This window comes from Budorcas taxicolor, chromosome X, assembly GCF_023091745.1.
Source record: "Budorcas taxicolor isolate Tak-1 chromosome X, Takin1.1, whole genome shotgun sequence".
Lineage (NCBI taxonomy): Eukaryota > Metazoa > Chordata > Mammalia > Artiodactyla > Bovidae > Budorcas > Budorcas taxicolor.
In genome coordinates this window covers 87,279,372-87,305,946 of record NC_068935.1, presented here as the reverse complement: position 1 = coordinate 87,305,946, position 26,575 = coordinate 87,279,372, and positions in this window count along the sequence as shown.

Sequence of the window (26,575 nt, the reverse complement as noted above, 5' to 3'; positions counted from 1 at the left end):
CGGTGTCAGGGTCTTTTCCATTGAGTCAGCTTTTCCCATGAGGTGGCCAAAGTATTGGAGCTTCAGCTTCAGCATCAGTCCGTCCAATGAATATTCAGGGTTGATTTCCTTTAGGATTGACTGGTTTGATTTTATTGCTGTCCAAGGGACTCTCAAGAGTCTTCTCCAACGCGACAGCTCAAAAGCACCAGTTCTTCAGGGCTCAGCCTTCTTTGTGGTCCAACTCTCACATCCATACATGACTACTGGAAAAACCACAGCTTTGACTATATGGACTTTTGTTGGTAAAGTAATATCTCTGCTTTTCAATAAGCTGTCTAGTTTTGTCATAGCTCTTCTTCCAAGGAGCAAGCATCTTTTAATTTCATGGCTGCAGTCACTGTTACCATTGATTTTGGAGCCCAAGAAAATGAAGTCTTCCACTGTTTCCATTTTTCCCCCATCCGTTTGCCATGAAGTGATGGGACTAGATGCCATGATCATAGTTTTTGAATGTTGCATTTTAAGCCAGCTTTTTCACTCTCCTCTTTCACCTTCATCAAGAGGCTCATTAGTTCCTCTTTGCTTTCCTTCATTAGGGTGGTATCATCTGCATATCCAAGTTGTTGCTATTTCTCCCAGAAATTTTCAGTCCAGCTTCATCCAGCCTGGCATTTCACATAATGTATTCTGCATAGACGTTAAATAAGCAGGGTGACAATATACAGCTTTGTCGTACTCCTTTCCCAATTTGGAACCAGTCTGTTGTTCCACCTCTGGTTCTAACTGTTGCTTCTTGACCTGAATACAGGTTTCTCAGGAGGCAGGTAAGGTGGTCTGGTATTCCCATCCCTTTAAGAATTTTCCACAGTTTGTTGTGGTCCACACAGTAAAAGGCTTTGGCATAATCAATAAAGAAGAAGTAGATGTTTTTCTGGAATTTTCTTGTTTTCTCTATGATCCAACAGATGTTGGCAATTTGATCTCTGGTTCCTCTGCCTTTTCTAAATCCAGTTTATACATCTGGAATTTCTTGGTTCACATACTGTTGAAGCCTAGCTTGAAGGATTTTGAGTGCTTCCTTGCTAGCATGTGAAATGAGAGCAATTGTGCAGTAGTTTGAACATTCTTTATCACTGCCCTTCTTTGGGATTGGAATGCGATCCACTCCTGTGGCCACCACTGAATTTTCCAAATTTGCTGGCATACTGAGTGCAGCACTTTAACAGTATCATCTTTTAGGATTTGAAATAGCTCAGCTGGAATTCCATCACGTCCACTAGCTGTGTTTGTAGTAATATTTCCTAAGACCCACTTGACTTCACACTCCAGGATGTCTGGCTCTAGGTGAATGACTACACCATCATGATTATCTGAGTCATTAAGACCTTTTTTGTATAGTTCTTCTGTGTATTCTTGCCACTTCTTCTTAATCTCTTAATATAGCCCCTTTATTCACCTAATCTCTACAATGGACATCTGACTGTGATTGTTGTAGCTCCGACCCTCTTTTCCCTGCTCTGATAAGAGAACTCCCTTATCCTGCAGGGAACTCATCATCCTTGCTATTTGGTTGGAGCTGAAACCATCTGCTCCTCCTGGTCATAGGGCTGGGGCCTCCTATGTCCTAAGCAGGTCAGCATCCACCTTCCTCTGAGACATAGTGCTTGGATGAAGCGAGGGCAAAAGAGGAGCAAGACCATGGATACTGAACTAGTTATGGAAGCCAAAACTTGGCCCTGTGGGTAATCAGATTAGGGAAAGATGTTAGGATATACTAGAAAGAGACAAACATGGAGTTCTAATCTGAGAGCTTCCAGAGGAGAAGACTTATTACCATGGCAGGTATCCAGGCTGATGAAACAAGACACAATTTTACTTTTGTGAAATGGACTAGAGAGACCCAGAACCAATTTAGAAGCAAGCAGAGTCCAATACTAAGCCCAGAATGTTAAAGCAGGGCTCCAGAAGTTTTCACTGCAAACAGACAGTGTTTGTTACAGAGAATGAGGCAAGATTTAACCTTGAGATGGGAACTGAGGGGTCTTTTCAGGAGAAAAGACTAACAGTGACTAGAAATCCAGCTGGAAATGGCACTGCTACCATCTTGAAACCTCCTTCAGTTTATGTATGCCACTATTAGAACTGGATTTTGTTTTTAGCAAAGGGCTATTTCATTCCTTGTAAGAAAAATTCCTATTTGTATTGGGCCATCATTTAAATGGTTATTAGCCATTTATACCTTAGTATAAATTTGTTTACATATTTCCTTCTTGAGAGCAGGTTTTGACAGAAGTTGGAAGAAATTATTCATATAGCATGAGAGGCTAAGGGCTAGGCACTGTGCTATGCCCCAGAGGTAAAAAGATTAAACAAAGCACATGTGCTTCATCCCTGAAGAATGTGCAACCTTCTAGATTCAAGATGGAAAGGAAGCCACTAAAAGGAAAAAGATGTGCAACAGGGAACCTGGATAGATTATAGAGAAATATTTTCTTATTTTCTAGTGTTTCCAAATGACTCATTTCTCCATGGAAATGTCCTCACTTCTTTCCTTAGCCATTAGCCTTAACTCTTCAAATAACATCAGGGCTTCTCGACCCATGCTTGCAGTCAGAAATAGAGATGCTAGGAAGATCATTTTGTCCAAGGAAAATGGTCTCACAAGGAAAACCAAGAATAGAGAGATAAAGCAACTGGAAGAAAACATGATGGGAGTTCATGACAGAAGTTCATGGGTTCCTCCAAACTTCTCAACAAAACCTTTTCACTCTACCACAGCATATCCTAACAATAGGCAGGGGGTGGGGCTACAATAACTGAGAAACCCCAGGGCACTTGTTCTTCAATGTGCACAACATGAAATTCAAACCCATCTGTCTGGCTCTCAAAGCCTTCCATTCTCTTTGGTCTTTGTAACTGTACTACTTGATTTTGCATTGCTCATCTACTTCAATTATTTGACTCATGATTCCCAGGATAGAATCTGTACTTTCCTATTTCCATGCCCTCGCTCATGCCATCCTCTCTACTAGATATCCCGTTGGCACCATCTCTATATAAAGTATTTCTATCAATTCTGTAGCACTGACTCATTTACTATTTCATCCCCAATTTCACCCTCCAGGAAAGATCACTAGCTATTTTTGTGCTTCTACCATTCCAATGGTTTTTACCACATACCACCTTCTCAGATGGGTGTTTTGTAACTGTCTTATCTATCCTAATGAAAGACAGGGACTCTAATGTGTATTAGAGAACTCTTCCAGCACTCCTAGCACAGTACATTCTGAACATCATAATATCTGATGAGGGACTAACCTGTTGGTTCAGTGGCTAAGACTCCATCTCCCAGTACAAGGGGCTTGGATTTGATCCCTGGTCAGGGAACGAGTCCCACATGCCACAACTAAGACCTACCACAGTTAAATAACATTTTTTAAAAATCTGATGAATGAATTAATTTGAATTTATGTCGTTGGCAGAAAGGTGAAGACCAAATCAAAGCAATTCCAAAGCTTAGCCTGGCAGAGGCGGGCAAATAGGCCAGAGAAGGAGAAACTGGAAGAAGGCAACAAAGGAGCCAAATAAGTAACTTGTAAGTATCATGGAGTGAGGAGACAAAAGTAGAGATCCACACAGTAGAACTGGACCTGAATAGGAAAGAACAAACTAGAAAGGCATTTCAAGCCAAGATGTGGGGCATGTAGGAGATGAAGGATAGGGTTTCATCTTGAGTGATTAAACATGGAGGTACGCTGGACATAATAAGCAGAGAACAATTGCCAAACTGTCTGTGCCTTTTTTCCTTCTTGATTCAAAGTCTAAACTTTGTTGATAATCACTCATTTTAAAAAAAAAAAATTTGTTGAAAGGTCTTGGAAACCTTTAAGGCACAGATATGGAAGCTATGTTCCTGGTAACTCTGCTCCCTACATCCTCTCTTCCCATCTATGCTCTGTGTAGACATCTCTAGGCCACTGGGCTGTCAAGTGTCAGTACAGGCAGGGTTCTGGAACTCCACATAACCTCACTTGGTACTAAATGCTGATTTATCTTCCATTTTGGGGGTTCCCATAAAATGTTTCTTGAAAAGAAGATCTGCTATTTAAAAAGTGTTTCATAATACCCAGAAATTCCATTCCTTTTACAAGGAAATGAAAATATATGTCCATGTCTTGTATGTGAATGTTCATAGCAGCACTGTCAATAATAGCCGAAGAGTAGATGCAAGCCCAATGCCCATCAACAGATGAATAGATAAACAAAATGTAATCTATCCATACAATGGAATATTATTCAGCCTTAAAAAGTAATGAACTACTGAGAATTCCCTGGACTGGGAGTCCAGTGATTAGGACTCAGCACTTTCACTGCAGTAGCCCAGGTTCAATCACTGGTCAGGGAACTAAGATCCTGCAAGGTGCATGGCAAGGTGAAAAAAAGGTGGGGCAGGGGGGAATGAAAAACTGGTCCCTGCTAAAAATGAGTGAACTTTGAAAACATTATGCTACATGAGAGAATTCAGTCACAAAAGGCGCATATTGTAAAATTCCATTCACATAAAATGTCCAGAATAGGCAAATCCACAGAAATAGTTGATCAGTTACCTTGGTGCAGTGGAGATGGTGAGGTGGGGGGTGGGAACAGAGACTGACTTCTAACAGGCATAAAGTTTCTTTGGGGGAGGACAAAATTGTTCTAAACTTGGATTGTGATGATGTTTGGTTGACCTTATAAATATATTTTAAAAACCACTTTTAAAGATGAATTGTAGAGGATTGGTTCAAGATGGCAGAGTAGAAGAACATGTGCTCATCTCCTCCTGTGAGAGCACTGAAATCACAACTAGCTGTTGCACAACCATTGACAGGAGGACACTGGAACCCACCAAAATCAGATCTGCATCCTGTCCTGATTTGCTAAGTAAGGTTGTGCAAATGATCAAATTGGTACTCAAGGAGGAAGAATGAGAAAAAGTGTCCTCTCTCCTCCAAACTATAGGACAAATTATAATAAGTAACAATAATAAAAGAATTCTGTTTCCTAGGGAAAAAAGATACCCCATGTTTAATGATAAAGGAGAAGCCACAGTGAGATGGTAGAAGGGGCACAATCATGATAAAATCAAATCTCATACCCACCAGGTAGATGACCCAAAAACTGGAGAACAATAATACCAGAGAAGTTATCTACTATTGTGAAGGTTCTGAAACTCACATCAGGCTTCCCAGCCTGGGGATCCAGCAAACAGACTAGGAATTCCCAGGGAATCTGACTTTGAAAACCAATGGAATTTGACTGCAGGACTTCCACAGGACTGGGGAAAACAGACTCCACTCTTGAAGGGCACAGACAAAATCTTGTGTGCACCAGGACCCAGGGGAAAGGCAGAGTGACCCCGCAGGAGACTGAACCAGACCTGCTAGTGTGGGAGGGTCTCCTGCAGAGGTGTGTGTTCACAGTGGCTCATCGCAGGGGTGGTGGCACTGTCAGCAGCAGTCCTGGGAGTTGCCCTTTGGTGTGTGCCCTCTTGAAGGTCACCATTAGCCCTACCATAGAGCCTGTAGATTCCAGGGCTGGGTCACCTTGGGCCAAACAACTAACAGGAGGGAAGCACAGCTCCACCCATTAGCAGACAATTGGATTAAAGTGTTACTGAGCACAGCTCTGCCCACCAGAGCAAGACCCAGTTTTTCCCATCACCAGCCCCTCCCATCAGGAAGCTTACACAGCCTCTTAGCCTCATCCACCAGAGGGCAGACAGAAGAAGCAAGGACAACTATAGTCCTGCAACCTCCAGAACAAAAATCACAATCACAGAAAGTTAATTAATATGAAAATGCAAAGGGTCATGTCTCAGATGAAGGCAAAAGATAAAACCCCAGAAAAACAACTAAATGAAGTGGAGATAGACAACCTTCCAGAAAAAGGATTCAAGATAATGATAGTGAAGGTGATCCAGAATTTTGGAAAAAGAATGGAGAAGATGCAAGAAATGTTTACCAAAGACCTAGAAGAACTAAAGAACAAAAAGAGATGAACAAAACACTAGAAGGAATCAATAGCAGAATAACTGAGGCAGAGGAATGGGTAAGTGACCAGGAAGACAAAAGGTGGAAATCATTGCCACAAAACAGAATATAGAAAAAAGAATGAAAAAAAAAATGAAGACAACCTAAGAGACCTCTGGGACAACATTAAATGCACCAACATTCACATTATAGGGGTCCCAGAAGGAGAAGAAAGGACCCGAGAAAATATTTGATGAGATAATAGCTGTAAACTTCCCTAACATGGGAAAGGAAATAGTAAACCAAGTCCCAGGCGGGATAAACCCAAGGAGAAACATACTGAGACACATAGTAATCAAACTGACAAAAATTAAATACAAAGATAAAATATTAAAAGCAAAAAAGGAAAAATGATAAATAACATACGAGGAAACTTCCATAAAGATATCAGGTGGCTTCTCAACAGAAACACTTCAAGAGGGGATTGGCACCATATGTTTAAAGTGATGAAAAGGAAGAACCTACAACCAAGAATATTCTGCCCGGTAAGACTCTTGTTCAGATTTAATGGAGATATCAAAAGCTTTACAAACAAGCAGAAGTTAAGAGAATTCAGCACCACCAAACCAGCTTCACAAAAAATGCTAAAGGAAATTCTCTAGGCAAGAAATACAAGAGAAGGAAAAGAACCCAAAACAATTAAGAAATGATAAGATCATACATATTGATAAATATCTTAAATGTAAATGAATTAAATGCACCAACTAAAAGACATAGACTGGCTGGGTGGATACAAAAACAAGACCCATATATATTGCTGTCTACAAGAGACCCACTTCAGACCTACAGACACTTACAGACTGAAAATAAAGGAACAGGAAAAGGTATTCTGCACAAATTGAAATCAAAAGAAAGCTGGAGTAGCCGTACTCATATCAGACAAAATAGACTTTAAAACAAAGACTGTTATAAGAGGCAAAGAAGGATGCTACATAATGATCAAGGGTTCAGTCCAAGAAGATATAACAATTATAAATATATATGCACATATATATGCACCCAACACCCTCAGTACCTAAGGCAACTACTAACAGCCATAAAGGGAGAAATCAACAGTAACACAATAAGAGTGGGGTACTTTAACACCCCCACTTTCACCAGTGGACAGATCAGCTAGACAAAAAATTAATAAGGAAATGCAGGCCTTAAATGACACTTTAGATCAGATAGTCTTGACTGATTTATAGAGTATTCCATCCAAAAGCAGCAGACTACACATTCTTCTCAACTGCATATGGAACATTCTCCAGGATTGACCATATGCTGGGCCACAAGGTGAGCCTTGGCAAATTTAAGAAAATTGAAATCATATCAAGCATCTTGTCTGATCACAATGTTATGAGATTAGAAAGAAACTACAAAAAATACAAACTCGTGGGGACAAAGCAATATGCTACTAAACAACCAACTGATCACTGAAGAAATAAAAAAAAGAAAATCAAAAACTACCTAGAGACAAACGAAAATGAAAGTACAATGGTCTAAAACCTATGCGATGCAGCAAAAGCAGTTCCCAGAAGCTTATAGGATTACTGTCTTACCTCAAGAAACAAGAAAAATCTCAAATAAAAAGCCTAACCTTATGCCTAAAACAACTAGAGAAATAAGAGCAAACAAAACCTAGAGTTAGTAGAAGGAAAGAAATCAGAAAGACCAGAGCAGAAGTAAAATAGAGACAAAGAAAACAATTGCAAAGATCAATGAAACTAAAGCTGGTTATTTAAAAAGATTTTTTTAAAAATTGACAAACTTTTAGTTAGACTCATCAAGACAAAAAAAGGGAGAGGACTACTCAAACCAATAAAATTAGAAATGAGAAAGGAGAAGTTATGACTAACTCCACAGAAATACAAAGGATCACAAGAGACTACTATGAGCAACTGTGCCAATAAAATGGACAACCTGGAAGAAATGGACAAATTCTTAGAAAGGTACAATCTCCCAAGACTGAACCAGGAATGAATAGAAAATATGAACAAACACATCATAAGCACTGAAATTGAAACTGAGATTTTAAAAAACTCCCAGTAAACAAAAGTCTAGGACCTGATGACTTCACAGGAAAATTCTATCAAACACTTAGATAGATAAGAGTTAACACCTAAGTGAATCACCTTTCTGTGCACCTGAAACACTGTAAGTCAACTATACTTCAATAAAATATATATATTGAGGAAAGAAAATACTTAACACCTATTCTTCTGAAACTGTTCCCAAAAAATTGCAGAGGAAAGAAAACTTCCAAACACATTCTATGAGGCCACCAATCACCCTGATACCAAAACCAGACAAAGATACCATCAAAAAAAGAAATTTACAGGGCAGTATCACTGATGAACATGAATGCAAAAATCCTCAACAAAATACTAGCAATCTGAACCCAACAATACATTAAAAAGATCATACACCATGATCAAGTGGGATTCACCCCAGAGATGCAAGAATTTTTCAATATCCACAAATCAATCAATGTGATACACCACATCAACCAATTGAAGAATAAAAACTATATGATCATCTCAAAAGATGCAAGAAAAGCTTTTGACAAAATTCAGCACCCATTTATGATAAAAACTTTCCAGAAAGTAGGCATAAAAGGAACATACCTCAATATAATAAAGCCTATACATGACAAATCTACAGCTAAAATCATACTCAGTGGTGAAAAGCTAAAAGCATTTCCTCTAAGATCAGGAACAAGACAAGTATGTCCACTCTCGCCATTTTTATTCAACATAGATTTGGAAGTCCTAGCTATAGCAGTCAGCGAAGAAAAAGAAGTAAAGGGAATTCAAATTGGAAAAGAAGTTAAATTGTCACTGTTGCAGATGGTATGATACCATACATAGAAGGTCCTAAAGATAATACCAGAAAACTACTATAATTCATCAATGAACTTGGTAAAGTTTCAGGTTACAAAATTAATAGTCAGAAATCTGTTGCATTTCTATACATTAACAATGAAAGATCAGGAAGAGAAATTCAAGAAATAATTCCATTTACCATCACATCAAAAAGAATGAAATAACTAGAAATAAACGACCTAAGGAAACAAAAGACCTGTACTTCAAAAACTATAAGATGCTGATGAAAGAAACCAAAGAAAACACAAATGGAACTACATACCATGTTTGTGAATTGGAAGAATCAATATTGTTAAAATGACTATACTATCCAAGACAATCTACAGATTCAATCCAATCCCTATCAAATTACCAATGGCATTTTTTCCCAGAACCAGAACAACAAAATCTTAACATTTCTATGGAGACACAAAAGACCCCAAGTAGCCAAAGCAATCTTGAGAAAGAAAAATGGAGCTGGAGAAATCAGGCTCCCTGACTTCAGATTATACTATAAAGCTACAGTCATTAAAACAGTATGGTACTGGCACAAAAATAGAAATATAAATCAATGGAACAGGATAGAAAACCCAGGAATAAACCTACGCACCTATGGTCAATTAATCTATGGCCATAGGCAAGGAGGCAAGCCTACACAATGTTGCAAAGACAGTCTCTTCAACAAATGGTGTTGGGAAAACTGGACAACTACAATGTAAAAAATGAAATTAGATCATTCTTTCTTTAATACCACACACAAAAATTAGCTCAAAATGGATTAAATACCTTAATGTAAGACCAGACACTATAAAACTCCTAGAGACAGAACACTCTCTGCCATGAATCACAGCAGTATCTTCTTCAATCTGTCTCCCAGAATAATGGAAATAAAAACGAAAATAAATGGTATCTACTTAAACTCAAAAGCCTTTGCACAGCAAAGGAAATTATGAACAAAACAAAAAGACAACCCACAAATTGGAAAATATCTGCAAATGATGTGACCAACAAAGGATTAGTCTCCAAAATATACCAACAGATAATGTTGCTTAACAGCATCAAAACAAACAACCCACACAAAAAATTGGGAAGAAAACCTAAAAAAGATGTTTCTCCAAAGACAAACAGATGGCCAAGATGTTCAACATCACTAATTATTAGAGAAATGCAAATCAAAACTACAATGAGATATCACCACACTAGCCAAAATCGCTATCATCAAAAAATCCACCAACAATAAATGCTGGAGCAGGTATGGAGAGAAGGGGACCCTCCCACACTGTTGGTGAGAACATATATTGTTACAGCCACTATGGAGAGCAGTATGGAGGTTCCTTAGAAAACTAAAAATAGAGCTACCATATGTCTCTTCAACCCCATTCCTGGGCATATATCTGGAGAAAAGCATGATCCCAAAGGATACATGCACCCCAGTGTTCATTGCAGCATTGTTTACAATAGCCAAGACATGGAAACAACCTAAGTGCAACAGAGGAATGGGTAAAGATATGGTACATATATTTGTTGTTGTTACTGTTTAGTCACCAAGTTGTGTCCGACTCTGATTCAGCCTTTAAAAAGAATGAAATAATGTCCTTTGAGGTAACATGGATGGACCTAGAGACTGTCATACTGAGTGAAGTCAGAGAAGGAGAAATGCCGTATTACATCCCTCATATGTGGAATCTAAAAAGAAATTATATAAATGAACCTACAAAATAGAAGAGACTCATAGACTTCAAGAATGAACTTATGGTTGCCGGGATGAAGTATGGGGGAAAGGATAGTTAGGGAGTTTGAGATGGACATATAAGCACTGTTATATTTAAATAGATAACCAACAAGGACCTGCTGTGTAGCACAGGGAACTCTACTCAATGTTTTTGTGGCAGCCTGGATGGGAGGGGAGTTTGGGGGAGAATAGGTATCTGTATATGTATGGCTGAGTCCCTTTGCTGTTCACCTGAAACTATCACAACATTGTTTGCTAATCGACTATACCCCAAAACAAAATAAAAAGTTTTTTAAAAGATATATAAAGTGTTTTTTTTTTTTACTTAAAAATTTTAGAACCTTTTACTCTAGGGCAGTGGGCAGCAAGGAGATGATTTTGCCCCCCAGGAGACACTTGGCAATATCTAGATAAAAATTTTAATTGTCACAAGCAGGGAGGTGCCTCTGGCATCTAGTAGGTAGAGGCCAGTGATGCTGCTAAACATCCTACAATGCACAGAACAGCCCCCACAACAAAGAATTATCTGGTCCAAAATGTCAGTAGACCTGAAGCTGAGAGACCCCGATCTAGGGTATAAGGGCTTTAAAAATAAAGATGATTGTCCCTAATACTCTCATCAGAGTTTGTTGTTGTTGCTCTTTTATGACATTTGCACCTGCACCGCCTATACACCCATCAGACTCTGGAGTTGTTTCACATCTTTTGTAACTAACCTCTCAGGCTAAAGTGGACACTGAGATGCATAAATTCCTGTGTTTATAGCAGTGATCAGCTCCTCTCTTTTCACAATGGTTAGAAAATACTTTAGGATTACAGTCAGAGATACTGAAAATATTTATGCAACAAACAATTTTTTAAGATAGCTATGGCTCTACAAAATGGGCAGGGGCTATCTTAGCATTCTAAATAAAGCATTATATTATAGAAAGTAAAGGAGAAGGCAGTGGCAACCTACTCCAGTACTCTTGCCTGGAAAATCCCGTGGATGGAGGAACCTGGGTGGCTGCAGTCCATGAGGTTGCACAGAGTCGGACACGACTAAAGTGACTTAGCAGCAGCAGCATAGAAAGTAAAGAAACATCCCTATTTTATAATCTATAAAATGCAAATTTATGCTTAAAAAGAGACCTTATATGAAGTGCATACACAAGCTAGTAAGTTTATTTATCAGTATACAGTTGACCCTTGGACAATGTGGAGGATTAGAGGCTCTGACCACCCCAAGCATAGTTGAAAATCTGCATATAACTTTAACTCCACTCTCCCCTACACCCTCAGTTCCAGCAGTACTGTAGTGTATAGTTATTTGTCCCCCAAAATTGCATAAATGTAATGGTGGACCCAGGCAGTTCTAACTCCTGTTGTTCAAGGATCAGTGGACTATTTATACAAAAGATGTATTGTGAAGCTAGGTAATCTGGTGAGACTATAGACCAGCTCCAAAAGAAGGCAAATGGGTGTGTGCTCAGTTGTGTCAGGCTCTTTGTGACCCCATGGACTGTAGCCCACCAGGCTCCTCTGTCCATGAGATTTCCCAGGCAAGAATACTGGAGTGAGTTGCCATTTCCTACTCCAGGGGATCTTCCCAACCCAGGAATCAAACCTGCATCCCCTGCATCACAGGTGGATTCTTTACCGCTGAGCTATGGGGGCAGCCCTTATGAAGGCAAATGCCTGTGGAAAAATTTTGCGACAGGCAAGTTGAACTTCATGGAGATAAACTCTGTACAGGGGCAACTCTATAACACTGAGAAACCAGAAATACCTGTCTTCATTTGTCAGAGCCTCCCTTGCCTGCTTTAATGGTTTCCCTCAGGAACAGCTCTCACATGTTAGAAGCCTTATTCTTTCTACCTTAGCCCCATCACACTTCTAACAAAATCAATTCCAAGAAAAAAATTCTGACAAGGTCTTCACCTGGAAGTGTACATCCTATTGTGAATATGAGCTGGGGGGGTGCACACTTCTGTGGGATTTGTCAGCAAGAGCAATATTTGACCAGCAATCTGCAACACTGTAGGTCTTGTTCTACTTCATATAAGCAGAATCATGCAGTATTTGTCTTTTTGTGACTGCTTTATTTCACTTAGTTTACTGTCCTCGAGCTTTATTCATGTTGTATTGGTAGCATGTGTCAGGATTTCCAGGATCTGTATTTTTTTAAGGTATAAGTCTCCACTGAATATGTCACAGACTTGCTCCAGAACACTTGGAGTCTGAATTGGGATTCTCCCACTGGGGCTTGCTATAAACTCTGCACCATCTTTTCCCATCACTGGATATTTGCAACATCCTAATGTCACTCATCTCACTCATTCTAGTATCACTCATCCAAATGTCACTCATCTCACATGCTAGTAGAGTAATGCTCAAAATTCTCCAAGCCAGGCTTCAACAATATGTGAACCGTGAACTTCCAGATGTTCAAGCTGGTTTTAGAAAAGACAGAGGAACCAGAGATCAAATTGCCAACATCTGCTGGATCATACAAAAAGCAAGAGAGTTCCAGAAAACATCTATTTCTACTTTATTGACTATGCCAAAGCCTTTGACTGCATAGATCACAATAAACTGTGGAAAATTCTGAAAGCGATGGGAATACCAGACCACCTGACCTGCCTCTTGAGAATTCTGTATGCAGGTCAGGAAGCAACAGTTAGAACTGGACATGGAACAACAGACTGGTTCCAAATAGGAAAAGGAGTACGTCAAGGCTGTATATTGTCACCCTGCTTATTTAACTTATATGCAGAGTACATCATAAGAAATACTGGGTGGGATGAAGCACAGGCTGGAATCAAGATTGCCAGGAGAAATATCAATAACCTCAGATATACAGATGACACCACCCTTATGGCAGAAAGTGAAGAGGAACTAAAAAGCCTCTTGATGAAAGTGAAAGTGGAGAGTGAGAAAGTTGGCTTAAAGCTCAGCATTCAGAAAACTATGATCATGGCATCCGGTCCCATTACTTCATGGCAAATAGATGGGAAAACAGTGGCTGACTTTATTTTGGGGGCCTCCAAAATCACTGCAGGTGGTAACTGCACCCATGAAATTGAAAGACATTCCTTGGAAGGAAAGTTATGACCAACCTAGACAGCATATTAAAAAGCAGAGACATTACTTTGTCAACAAAGGTTCATCTAGTCAAGGCTATGGTTTTTCCAGTGGTCATGTATGGATGTGAGAGTTGGACTATAAAGAAAGCTGAGCACCAAAGAATTGATGCTTTTGAACTGTGGTGTTGAAGAAGACTCTTTTTTTTTAATTTTTATTTTTACTTTATTTTGCTTTACAATACTGTATTGGTTTTGCCACCCATTGACATGAATCCACCACGAGTGTACATGAGTTCTCAATCCTGAGCCCCCCTCCCACCTCCCACCCCATATCATCTCTCTGGATCTTCCCCGTGCACCAGCCCCAAGCATCCTGTATCCTGTATTGAACATAGACTGGCAATTAGTTTCTTATGTGATGGTATACATGTTTCACTGCCATTCTCCCAAATCATCCCACCCTTGGGAGAAGACTCTTGAGAGTCCCTTGGACTGCAAGGAAATCCAACCAGTCCATCCTAAAGGAGATCAGTCCTGAGTATTCATTGGAAGGACTGATGTTGAAGCTGAAACTCCAATACTTTGGCCATCTGATGCAAAGAGCTGACTCATTGGAAAAGACCTTGATGCTGGGAAAAATCGACAGCAGGAGGAGAAAGGGGCAACAGAGGATAAGATGCTTGGATGGCATCACGGACTTGATGGACATGAGTTTGAGCAAGCTCCAGGAGTTGGTGAGGGACAGGGAAGCCTGGTGTGCTGCAGTCCATAGGGTTGCAAAGAGTCGGACACAACTGAGTGACTGAACTGACTGACAATGAGGATCACCATTTCTACATCCTTTAGATGCTTAGAGGTGGCACTAATCTCAGCTATACCCCCAGGATGTAATATTTCTTCAGATTTAGTATCTTTGATTAGTGAAGGGAAGTGTTATGAGTTGACCTAAGTCCACTTGAAGTTCATATGTTGAAGTCCTAACCCTCAATACCTCAGAATGTGACCTTATCTGGAAATAGGGTTGTTGCAGATGTAATTGGGTAAGATGATGTCATACTGGAGCAAGATGGGCCCCTAATATAAAATAATTGGTGCCCTTATGAAAGGGGAAATTTGGAGATACACACACAAAGGGAAAATGAGATATAAAGATAAAAGCAGAGATTAGGATGATGCTGCAGAAGCCAAAGGGCACCAAAGATTGCCAGCAAACCACCAGAAGCTAGGAAGAGGCACAAACAGATTCTCTCTCACAACGTTAGAAGGAACCTACCCTGCCAACACCTTGATTTTGGAATTCTGGCTTTCAGAACTGTGAGCTGATAAATTCCTATTATTTAAACCAGCCAGTTTGTGGTACAGGCTAACAGGTTTCCAGTTAGCCTTCCACACTATCACAGCTCTTACCCTACAGCCCAAGGGACCAATATAGGAGTTGCACCAACTGCCTATGTCAGTCTCAATTATACATTCAAAGTCTGGCAAAATGACCACAGGTTGGGACCATGGACTCAGTGTCCCCACTGTAAACTAGACAAAGTCTCACTGGACTTGGGTCAGAACTCTGTTTATTACCTGGTCCTTATACACCCCCACTCTGACAGTGAGGCCATGATGACACGAAGTTTCCAGGTATCAATGTCAACTCAGACCGTATGTCCAACAGTCCTTAAGAAATATGGATATTTCCCTTCCCCAGTGTAGCTGTCCAAGACCAGTTGCAGTTGCAGGGGTTCTAGTTCATCCCACTAATCTCCTTCTTCTAAGTTACCCCTCAGGAACATAGGTCCACCAGAACTTTGGAGGAGTGGCACCTGATCATATGTGCAGAAGTAGATCCATGTGACACAAGGGGTGGTCTGTGCAGACACAAGCATGAGCCTCCCAGGCCTACTTCCAGCTCCTTCAAGCTTCAGAAAACCACTTGGGGTACAGCCCTCCCAGGACTGTGCACAAGCAGTGACGGAGGGAGGCAGGAGGGATAAAGGCCCGGCCAGCTCTGCCCACCACAGGACACTCTGATGAGCAATGTTTACTGCAATGGATTGAATGTTTGTGTCCCCTCCCCCGCCCGCGCCCGCCACACACAAATTCATGTATTGAAACATCCCAATGTGATAGTATTTGGAAGTGAGCCTAGGGGAGGTAAATAGTCATGAAGGTGGAACCCTCAAGTGGAATTAGTGCTTTTGTAAAAGAGACCAGATACCTATTGGTTCTTTTTCTTCCAGGTAAGGATACAATGAGAAGTCAGCATCATGTGACCCAGAGGAGGGTTTTCACGAGAACCTGATCATTCTGGCACCCTGATCTCAGACTTTAAGCCTCCAGAACTGTGAGATACAAACATCATTGCTGAAGCCCCCTGGCCTATGGTAATTTGTTGTAGCAGCCCAAATAGATAAAGATGCTTACTCTAGGGTTCCCTCCCAGATTGGCTGGCCAAGGCTTTGTCAGGCTCTCAGTCATATTTCTACTTCTCCCTCTGCCCATTTCCATTTCTATCTCTCTTTTACAGGTGTTGGTCCTTAATAAATGTCTTGCTCCCAACTGTCTGGGGAGAACACAACATGTGACATCTGTGTTCATTCTATATTTGTATCAGAGTCATGTTTGTAAGTTTTTGAAAATTGTACTTTAACAGAGATTTCACAGGCAGTATACTGTGGTGTTGGAGAAGACTCTTGAGAGTCCCTTGGACTGCAAGGAGATCCAATCAGTCCATTCTGAAGGAGATCAGCCCTGGGATTTCTTTGGAAGGAATGATGCTAAAGCTGAAACTCCAGTACTTTGGCCACCTCATGCGAAGAGTTGACTCATTGGAAAAGACTCTGATGCTGGGAGGGATTGGGGGCAGGAGGAGAAGGGGACGATAGAGGATGAGATGGCTGGATGGCATCACTGACGCGATGGACGTGAGTCTGAGTGAACTCCGGGAGATGGTGATGGACAGGGAGGCCTGGCGTGCTGTGATTCATGGGGTCGCAAAGAGTCAGACATGACTGAGCGACTGAACTGAACTGAACTAAACTGATAGGAGTGTTACAAGTGCAAACTCCTGGATGGAGCAAAGAAGTAGTTCTTTATTAAGAGCTGTGTGAGGTCAATTAATGTTTTTAATATCATCTCAAGCAAAACTTATTTGCTGGGTTCCTCTCCTTGCGAACACATGGAGACCGGTGTAGAGAGGGAGCTACACTAAAGAAAATAAAGGGAAGGACTTCCCTGGTGGCCCAGTGGCTAAGACTCCATGCTCCTAATGTAGGGAACCCGGGTTCAATCCCTGGTCAGGGAACTAGATACCACATGCTGTAATTAAGTGTATGCATGCCACAACTAAGACCCAGAACAGACAAATTAATTAATTAATTAAGATAAATTCTTTTAAAACAGGAAAGGGAAAGGAACACTTCTCGTAACATTGTAAAACATGTTATGTTCCTTCGTGGTCTTCACTTTTCTCTTTGAGAACCCTCTATGCACCCCTCATTCTCCCCTGAACGCTCACTGTGACCTGGGTTCCAAGCAAACCTCCAGGAACTTGTCCTTCATCAAACTCTTCTGCCCACTTCTGCCCACTGTGATGATGATTTCATCATCTTTGTGGGAAAGTGAAAGGCAAAGGAGAGAAGAAAAGATATATCCATCTGAATGCAAAGTTTCAGAGAATAGCAAGGAGAGATCAGAAAGTCTAAGTGAACAATGCAAAGAAATAGAGGAAAACAATAGAATGGGAAAGACTAGCAAGAAAATTAGAGATACCAAGGGAACATTTCATGCAAAGATGGGCTCAATAAAGGACAGAAATGGCATGGACCTAACAATAGCAGAAGATATTAAGAAGAGGTGGCAAGAATACGCAGAAGAACTATACAAAAAAGGATCTTAATGACCCAGATAACCACGATGGTGTGATCACTCACCTAGAGCTAAACATCCTAGAGTGTGAAGTCAAGTGGGCCTTAAGAAGTATCACTATGAACAAAGCTAGTGGGGGTGATGGAATTTCAGCTGAGCTGTTTCAAATCCTAAAAGATGATCCTGTGAAAGTGCTGCACTCAATATGTCAGCAAATTTGGAAAACTCAGCAGTGGCCACAGGACTGGAAAAGGTCAGTTTTCATTCCAATCCCAAAGAAAGGCAATGCCAAAGAATGTTCAAACTACCACACAATTGCACTCATTTCGCATGCTAGCAAAGTAATGCTCAAAATTCTCCAAGCCAGGCTTCAACAGTACGTGAACCAAGAACTTCCAGATGTTCAAAGTGGATTTAGAAAAGGCAGAAGAATCAGAGATCAAATTGCCAATGTCCATTGGATCATAGAAAAAGCAAGAGAATTCCAGAAAAAAAAAAATCTGCTTCATTGATTACACTAAAGCCTTTGACTATGTAGATCACAACAAACTGTGGAAAATTCTTAAAGAGATGGGAATATCAGACCACCTTACCTGCCTCCTGAGAAATCTGTATGCAGGTCAAGAAGCAACAGTTAGAACGGGACATGGAACAACAAACTGGTTCCAAATTGGGAAAGGAGTGCATCGAGGCTGTGTATTGTCACCCTGCTTATTTAACTTATATGCAGAGAACATCATGTGAAATGCCAGGCAGGAAAGCACAAGCTGGAGTCAAGATTGCTGGGAGAAATATCAATAACCTCTGATATGCAGATGAAAATACCCTAATGGAAGAAAGCTAAAAGGAACTAAAGAGCTTCTTGATGAAGGTGAAAGAGGAGAGCCAAAACGCTGGCTTAAAACTCTACATTCAAAAACCTAGGATCATGGCATCTGGTCCCGTCATGTCATGGCAAATAGATGGGAAACAATAGAAACAGTGACAGACTTTATTTTGGGGGACTCCAAAATCACTGTAGATGGTGACTGCAGCCATGAAATTAAAAGACGCTTGTTCCTTGGAAGAAAAACTATGACAAACCTAGGGACAGCGTATTAAAAAGCAAAGACATTACTTTGCCTGCAAAGGTCCATCTAGTCAAAGCTATGGTTTTTCCAGTAGTCATGTATGGATGTGAGAGTTGGACCATAAAGAAAGCTGAGCACCGAGGAATTGATGCCTTCAAACTGTGTTGGAGAAGACCCTTGAGAGCCCTTGCACAGCACAGAGATCAAACCATTTGATTCTAAAGGAAATCAGCCCTGAATATTCATTGGAAGGACTGATGCTGAAGCTGAAACTCCAGTCACTTTGGCCACCTGATGCGAAGAACTGACTCATTGGAAAAGACCCTGATGCTGGGAAAGATTGAAGGCAGGAGGAGAAGGGGACGATAGAGACAAGATGGTTGGATGGCATCACCAAGTCCTGGACATGAGCTTGAGTAAGCTCCGGGAGATGGTGAAGGACAGGGAGGCCTGGCGTGCTACAGTCCTTGGGGTCACAAAGAGTCAGACATGACTAAGTGACTGAACAACAACAACATCCCCATATACAAGTGCGAAGTAAATAAGTCATTAATCTGGATAAACAGTCCCCTCCTTGCTTTTTCCAGAAGAGGAGTATAATGCAGGGATTTTAAAGCCATATTTGGCCCAGTAATGCAGACTGTCATAAGTAGAGGCAACCACCAATTGTGGCTTCTCAGCAGCTGCTTTGACATGGAAAGACAGAGAAAGATCAGAGTGGGATTCTAAGAAAGGGTTAATAATAAGCACCATGCTGGGTTATGGCCCTTGGCAGCTAGAGTGACCTGGGATACTCCAGGGGCTGGAGAAATGGTGAAGGGATCAAGGAGGAAAGTGAGACTACTCAAGTCACCTGCTTACCCAGTCTGAATCTTGTATTCCTAGGCAATTCCAGACAAGTAACTGATTTAAACAGGCTGTTGGGACTTCCCTAGTGGTCTAGTGGTTAACAATCTGCCTGCCAATGTGCAGGACATAGGTTCAATCCCTGGTCCAGAAAGATCCCCATGCCGTGCAGCAACTAAGCCCACGCACCACAACTACTGAAGCCCTGTGCTCCAAAACAAGAGAGAAACCACTGCAATGAGAAGACCACGCATCACAACAAAGAGGAGCCCCTGCTCACTGCAACTAGAGAAAGCCCACGCTCAGAAACAAAGACCCAACATAACTGAAAAATAAATAAATAAATATTTTTTAAACAGGCTGTTTATCCAGTCTGCCTTTGTCTTGGAGAAACTGGCTTCAGACAAATGACACCATTCTGATTAAAACAAATAGAAATCATTCAGAAATCTTGACAAAGGTTGAAAAGACAATCAACTGAATACTGAAGACGGTATTGAATTGAATACTAGAGCCCTACTGACACAGTCAGTGAGAGTTATCTGGAAGACTACTTTTCTCTATGTGTTATCAATCAGATCAAGTGTGAAGTTCATTTATCCTCCTACAGTGTTGGTGGGAATGTAAATTGGTGCAGCCACTATGGAAAACAGTATGGAGGCTTCTCAACAAACTAAAAATAGAACTACCACATGATCCATTAATCCCACTCTTGGGCATATATCTGGAGGAAACTATAATTCAAAAAAATACATAGACCTCTATGTTCACAGCAGCACAATTCACAATAGCCAAGATATGGAAACAACCTAAATGTCCATTGACAGAAGAATGGATAAAGAAGATGTGGTATGTATATACAGTGAAATACTACTCAGCCATAAAAACCAACAAAATAATGCCATTTGCAATAACATGGATGCAACTAGAAGTCAGTCAGAAAGAGAAAGACAAATACCATATGATATCACTTATATATAAAATCTTTTTAAAATATGACACTAATGAACCAATCTACAAAACAGAAACAGACTCACAAACACAGAGAACATACTTGTGGTTGCCAAGACAGAGGGGGTTGGGGGAAGAATGGAGTGAGATTGGAGTTAGGTGTAAGCTATTATATATAAAATGAATCAACAACAAGGTCCCACTGCATAGCCCAGGGAACTATATTCAATGGTGGTGGTGGTTTAGTTGCTAAGTCGTCTGACTCTTTGTAAGCCCAGGGATTGTAACCCATCACACTCCCCCATTCATGGGATTTCCCAGGCAAGAATACTGAAGTGGGTGCCATTTCCTTCTCCAGGGGATCTTTTCAAACTAGGGATCAAACCCGCATCTCCTGCTTGGCAGGCAGATACTTTACCAATGAGCCACCTTGGAAGTCCCAATACAAAATAAGAGTTAAAAAAATAGCTGTTTTTTTTTTAAGAGTGAGGTTCATTTCTGTATGCTTGTATTCATTTTTAGAGCTTGTTTTTCCTCCCATACTATCACAGTTCTACTTTTTGACTATGTAGCTTTCCCCACTTTAATATGCATCAGAAGAGAAAATCTTGGGAATATATGCAGCAAACACAAATGTGTGTTGTTGCCTTTAGATAAAGATTTCTGTTGTGTTTTAAAATTAAGTTGCAGTACGGTTTCAAGATAAACCTGGTTCGAGGCTTACTGTATTTCTTGAATTAACAGCAAAAACAAAACCCACATGGGAAAACATTTCACTGCCAAAGCACCAACTGCTGGAAAGTGCGTTCTCTAAGCAGCCCTGCTCTGTGGTCCTGGGCTCATGGACCCTCCACCAGGGCAGGATTTTGTGAAATTTCCCTAAATCTCAAATCCGACGATGCAATTTTAGCAATGGAGAGAATGAATGATGAGTGCAAGGAGGTAAAATAAAGGTGCCCGCTGGACTTGTGACTGGCTTAGGGGCAAACGGGGAATAAGAGACTGCAGTTGTTCACTCGAGGTCAACCCCCATCACCCTGCACTCAAAGATACAGTTTTAAATTGTGCTACAGGAGAAGCTTCACCACCTTTGACAAGTGAAGAAACTGGCAAGCAGACAAGATTTGAACGCGCCCGCTATCCGGAAAGCCCCGCCTCCACAGCCCAGAACTCTGCCCAAGCAACCACCGCGCCTGCGCCAAATCAGCAACCAATTGGAGTTTGGCGCTCGCCGCGGGGCGGGGGCCCTATGCGCTCAGAAAAAGCTCCGGATTGGTAAAAACCCGCATTGACCAATCAGATCCCAAAAAGAGCTTTGAAACCCGCCCCGCGCCCCCCTCAGTTCACTTTAATCGCTCAGTCGTGCCCGGCTCTTGCGCCCCGGTGGACTGCAGCATGCCAGGCCTCCCTGTCCATCACCAACTCCTGGAGTTTACTCAAACTCATGTCCATTGAGTCGGTGATGCCATCCAACCATCTCATCCTCTGTCTTCCCCTTCTCCTCCCGCCTTCAATCTTTCCCAGCATCAGGGTCTTTTCAAATGCCTCTCCGTAGATCCAGTCTCTCTCCATCATGTTCAAACCACTGATTCAAAGGTAAAACACTTGAAGGGCGGAGACCGAGAAGCTGCGAGGGAAGCCTCGGCAATGTGAAAGTCTCGGTCCAATAGAGGGTGTCTGCCAGGGACTCGGATAGGAATAGGGAAGATGGGTACGGTGTGCGGACGGTCAAGGTACATTCCTGCCTCCATCCGGAGCTTCTGTGGAAACCCCCTACCTGGGGGTGGTAGCGGCCCTTAGTGTCCTTCGCAGTGGTTTGTTCCAAAATAGATGCCACCTACCCAGTGATACCTCTCAGAACTGACTATTCCGTCTGTGCCTCACGCAGTGGTATAACCTGAGTGCGTGCGTGTGTGCTCAGTCGTGTCTGACTCATTGCGATCCCATGTACTGCAGCCCGCCAGGCTCCTCTGCCCATGGAATTTCCCAGGCAAGAATACTGGAGTGGGTTGTCATTTCCTCCTCCAGGGAATCTTCCTAACTCTGGGATGGAACCCGCATCTCTTGTGTCTCCTGCATTAGCAGGCAAATGCCTCACCTGAGGCTCACTTCCCTCATAGCTCAGTTGGTAAGGAATCCGCCTGCAATGTAGGAGACCCTGGTTCGATCCTTGGGTTGAGAAGATCCTCTGGAGAAGGGAAAGGCTACCCACTTCACTATTCTGGTACTGGCCTGGAGAATTCCATGGACTGTATAGAGTCGGACACGACTGAGCGACTTTCACTTTAACTTACCTGAGGGTACTGGTCTCTTACCAACTTCTCATCCCTGTGTCCCTTACGCCCTCTAGTGGTGTGATGAAGGAGGTTTCCACACAGATGCCCTGTGAACTGTTCCTTCCTTAGCCTCCTTCCACCCACTCCCTGGACCCTTCCATCCCTGTCTCTAACCCATGTCCCCAAATGGACCGTCCCAGGCCCTGACCCTAAAGGCCTTGCAGAAAGCGAAGGCAAAGGAGTACACCCATCCTCCTTAAAGCTGCTGCCCTGGAAGTAGGCTGAGGATGTCAGTAATTTGGATAGCAGTGTGGCAGCATCTATTTTAAAATAAAAACTGGAAATATCCTCCACTGTAATGTCAACTCCACGAAAGTAAGAACATGTGGCTTTCTAGTTCCTCGAGTCTCCCCAACACCTTGAGCACTATCTGGCACAAAGTAGGCACTCAGGTTGTTGACTGACTGACCCCTTTGACTAAGTAGTTCACTTCTAAGACTGCTGAAGAAACACACACATGTGCACATAGCTGTGTGCACAAGGCTGATAAAGGGAACTAAGGGAGAGGGTGGGGTAGACCCTAAATAACCATTTATAGCCAATAGCTTACAGAGTAAAATTAATGACTAGGGTTCATGTTATACCACACAGCACCTGCTGGGTATGATACAAAATGAGTGGGACCTGTGTGTGCCTACAGGAACAAGGGGTAGTGCCTTCTCCAGAACATGCAGTTAACAAAGAACAGCAAGTGGAATACATGTGTTGCAGAGAAAAGTGTCTGACCCCATGAGGCTAGTGTGCCCGATCGCTGGAGGAGGAACAGGGACCAGGCTTTGTTCACCACAGGGCTTTCTCAGAAGCAGGGCTTGGGGAGGGCTGGCTTAGGAGCCTGGGAGTGAGCCATTCTGAATGTCATTTGTTTATTCACAAATGCAGTGGGCTGCCAGTAATCTTTAGGACTTGGATGAAGCAAGAAGCTTGTCCAGACTGACAATGGAAGGACAGGAATCCCCAGATCCTAACTGTCTCTGGGTAGTCAGGCCCCTGGAGTGACCTTCAACAGGGCCCAGAATAAGGCCCTAACACCCAATTGAGCCCTTGCATTGCAGCGAAAGGGGGTTCCATGTTGCTTTGGGAAGGGACCTTTGGGAGCCACCCGGAAATCTTGGAGCCACTGTAACAGGAGTGTGGTCCATCCAGCTAAGGAATGGAGACTTAGCCCTAGGACTAAGGCTAGGGCTTTCTTAAAGTGACATGAACGCTTTAAGAAAGATGTAACAAAATAGGCACAATAAACTTGGGAGAATAGTGCTGTTATCACCTCCACTTTACATGTGAGAAGACCTTTATGCCTTCTTCCTCTGTGTCCCTTCTTGAACTTCCATGGGCTGCACTTCTAATTCAATGTTTTAAAAGGGTTTCATTAGCAAGCACTTATGAAATAGTTACTGTATACCAGAAAGTCTTTGAAATTCTTCTGAAATATTAACTCACATAATACTTCTCACAACAACCTAATGAGGTCGGAAGTTTTGTTTTCCCCTTTTTTACAAATGAAGCACCTGGGAAACAGGTTTAGAAACCTGCCAGAGGTCACACAGCTGGGAAATCAAGGAGCCAGAATTTGAACCAAGGCCACTGGATCTAGAGTTCCATCCTTGTAACCACATACCGCAGTGCCTTATCATTTTCTTTTTGTGCTTGTGTGTGTGAGAAAGAGAGAGAGAGAGCACGTGTGAGCCTGCTTCACCAGACTATGTGACTCCTGAGGGTTTGCATGATGCCTATGGGGCTGCCGGCTTCCCAGCAGCCAGGATGTACTTGACATTGTGTGGGCATCCCTCAGCAGATGCTGACTTAATGGGTTAACCCCTCCCCCTTCCATCCTGGAGCAGGCAGCTGGAGTGCCCTCAGTGTGGGCATCTAGCGGAGTGAGCTTCTGTGCACCTCACCCCAGGAAGATCCTTCTGGGCAGCTGGGAGTGGCCGAAGGGCCATGAGCCCATTCTGACTAGTACAGTTGTCTCAAATTTTCTGTAAGATTGAATCATTTTTTTGTTTTAAATGAAATGGAAAAGGCTATATCACTACACAAAATGAGAAGCAATGTATTACCACAGAAGGTAACTGTAAAAATAAACAACAAAAAACACCATATCTTATTATTCTAAATGCCTTTTTAAAAATATTTCAACATATCAGAAATCAAGAATGCATCTTACCGTCACTGGGATGAGAAGGCTGTGGGGCATAGTTTAATTCACCACACACTTTCTTTCTCGTGTGTTAGTCTGTGTTGGTCGCTCAGTCATGTCCGACTCTTTGCAACCCCATGGAAGTCCACCAGATTCCTCTATCCATGGAATTCTCCAGGCAAGAATACTGGTTATTTAAAATAATGATGTAACACACTGTCTATAGCATCTGAGATTTAATGAGCTATGGTTAAAAAACATTCCAAAACTTTAAATTTTAAATTTAAATAATAATTTTGTTTTCAGTAATCATTGATCTGTCTGATTTGTAGTGTTCTAAGCACTTCTTTTTCCCAACTTTAGTGAGATACAATTGTTATATTCCATTGTATAAGTTTCAGGTGTGTAATATAATGATTTGATATGTGCATATATGATCACCACAATCAGTTTAGTTAACATCCATCACTTCACATAGTTACAATTTGTTTTCTTGTGATCATAACTTTTAAGATCTATTCTCTTAGTGACTTTCAAATACACAGTACAGTATTGTTAGCTATAGATAGTCACCATGCTGTACACTGGATCCCCAGGGTTTATTTATCTTATAACTGGTAGTTTGTACCTTCTGACTCAGCCATTCCCCAGCCCCCACCCCACCCACTCTACCCTCACCCTTACCTCTGACAACCACCAATCTGTGTCTGTTTCTATTAATTTGTTTTTTTAGATTCCACCTATTTAAAAATGAGATTATTCAGTCTTTGCCTTTCTCTGTCTGACTTATTTCACTTAGCATAATGCACTCCAAGGTCATCCATGTTGTTGCAAATGGCAAAATTTCATTCTTTTTTATGGCTGATCCCAAGAATCTGTTAAGTGCCACCTCACTTCATCCTCACTAGGGCCCTTGAAGAAAACCCTGTCTCCCCTGTCAGTGAAGACATTCAGGCCCAGAGAAGGCACTTAACAGACTCTGTTGTCCAGCTCCAGTGGCACAGAGCCTGGACGGGTGCCAAAGCCCATGAGGACAGCAGTTGGGGCCATCCTCACATTCGCACTGCCCCAGGTCCTCCCAGGGCTGTTCCCTGTCCTCATAGACCCAGCCCTGCCCTGTGTCATCCCACCTCCCACGGGACACTGAGCCCAGCTCCTCTCAGAGACCCCCTCCCTTTCCCCCCAGCCCTGAGGGAAGTGCCTTGGACGCCTGGTCTGGGTCTGGATTTTCTCTGGATCCTGGAGAGATTTTCAGTTCAGCCCTCACCAGGACTTTATGACAGACCCCTGTGTGTGGGCAGGAGAGAGGTGGCCTGCAGAATGTAGGGAGTAGGCAGGGTCCTGAGGGGATCCTCTGAGGCAGCACGGGTGCTGGGTGAGAGGCCACAAACGGGCTGAGAGTGTAATTGAGGCCTGGGAGTAGGGCTGGGGGAGGGGCTAAAGAGGCCCCTGGGTGGGATGGGAGGCCTGGTGGCAGGCAAAGGGAGGTTTAGGAACAGATGTGTTGAAGTGTCCTTAAGTCCTGGTCTAGATCGCTGTACCGACCTCCCTCCAGGTGCCCACAGGAGACGGTCATTCTCCCTGGCTGCCTCCCCCTCATTCTCAACAACGAAGCCATTTTAATGGGGGACGGGGCTGCAGAGCTTTGTGTAAGGCATGCCCCATGTGTGCTGAGGATCATCAT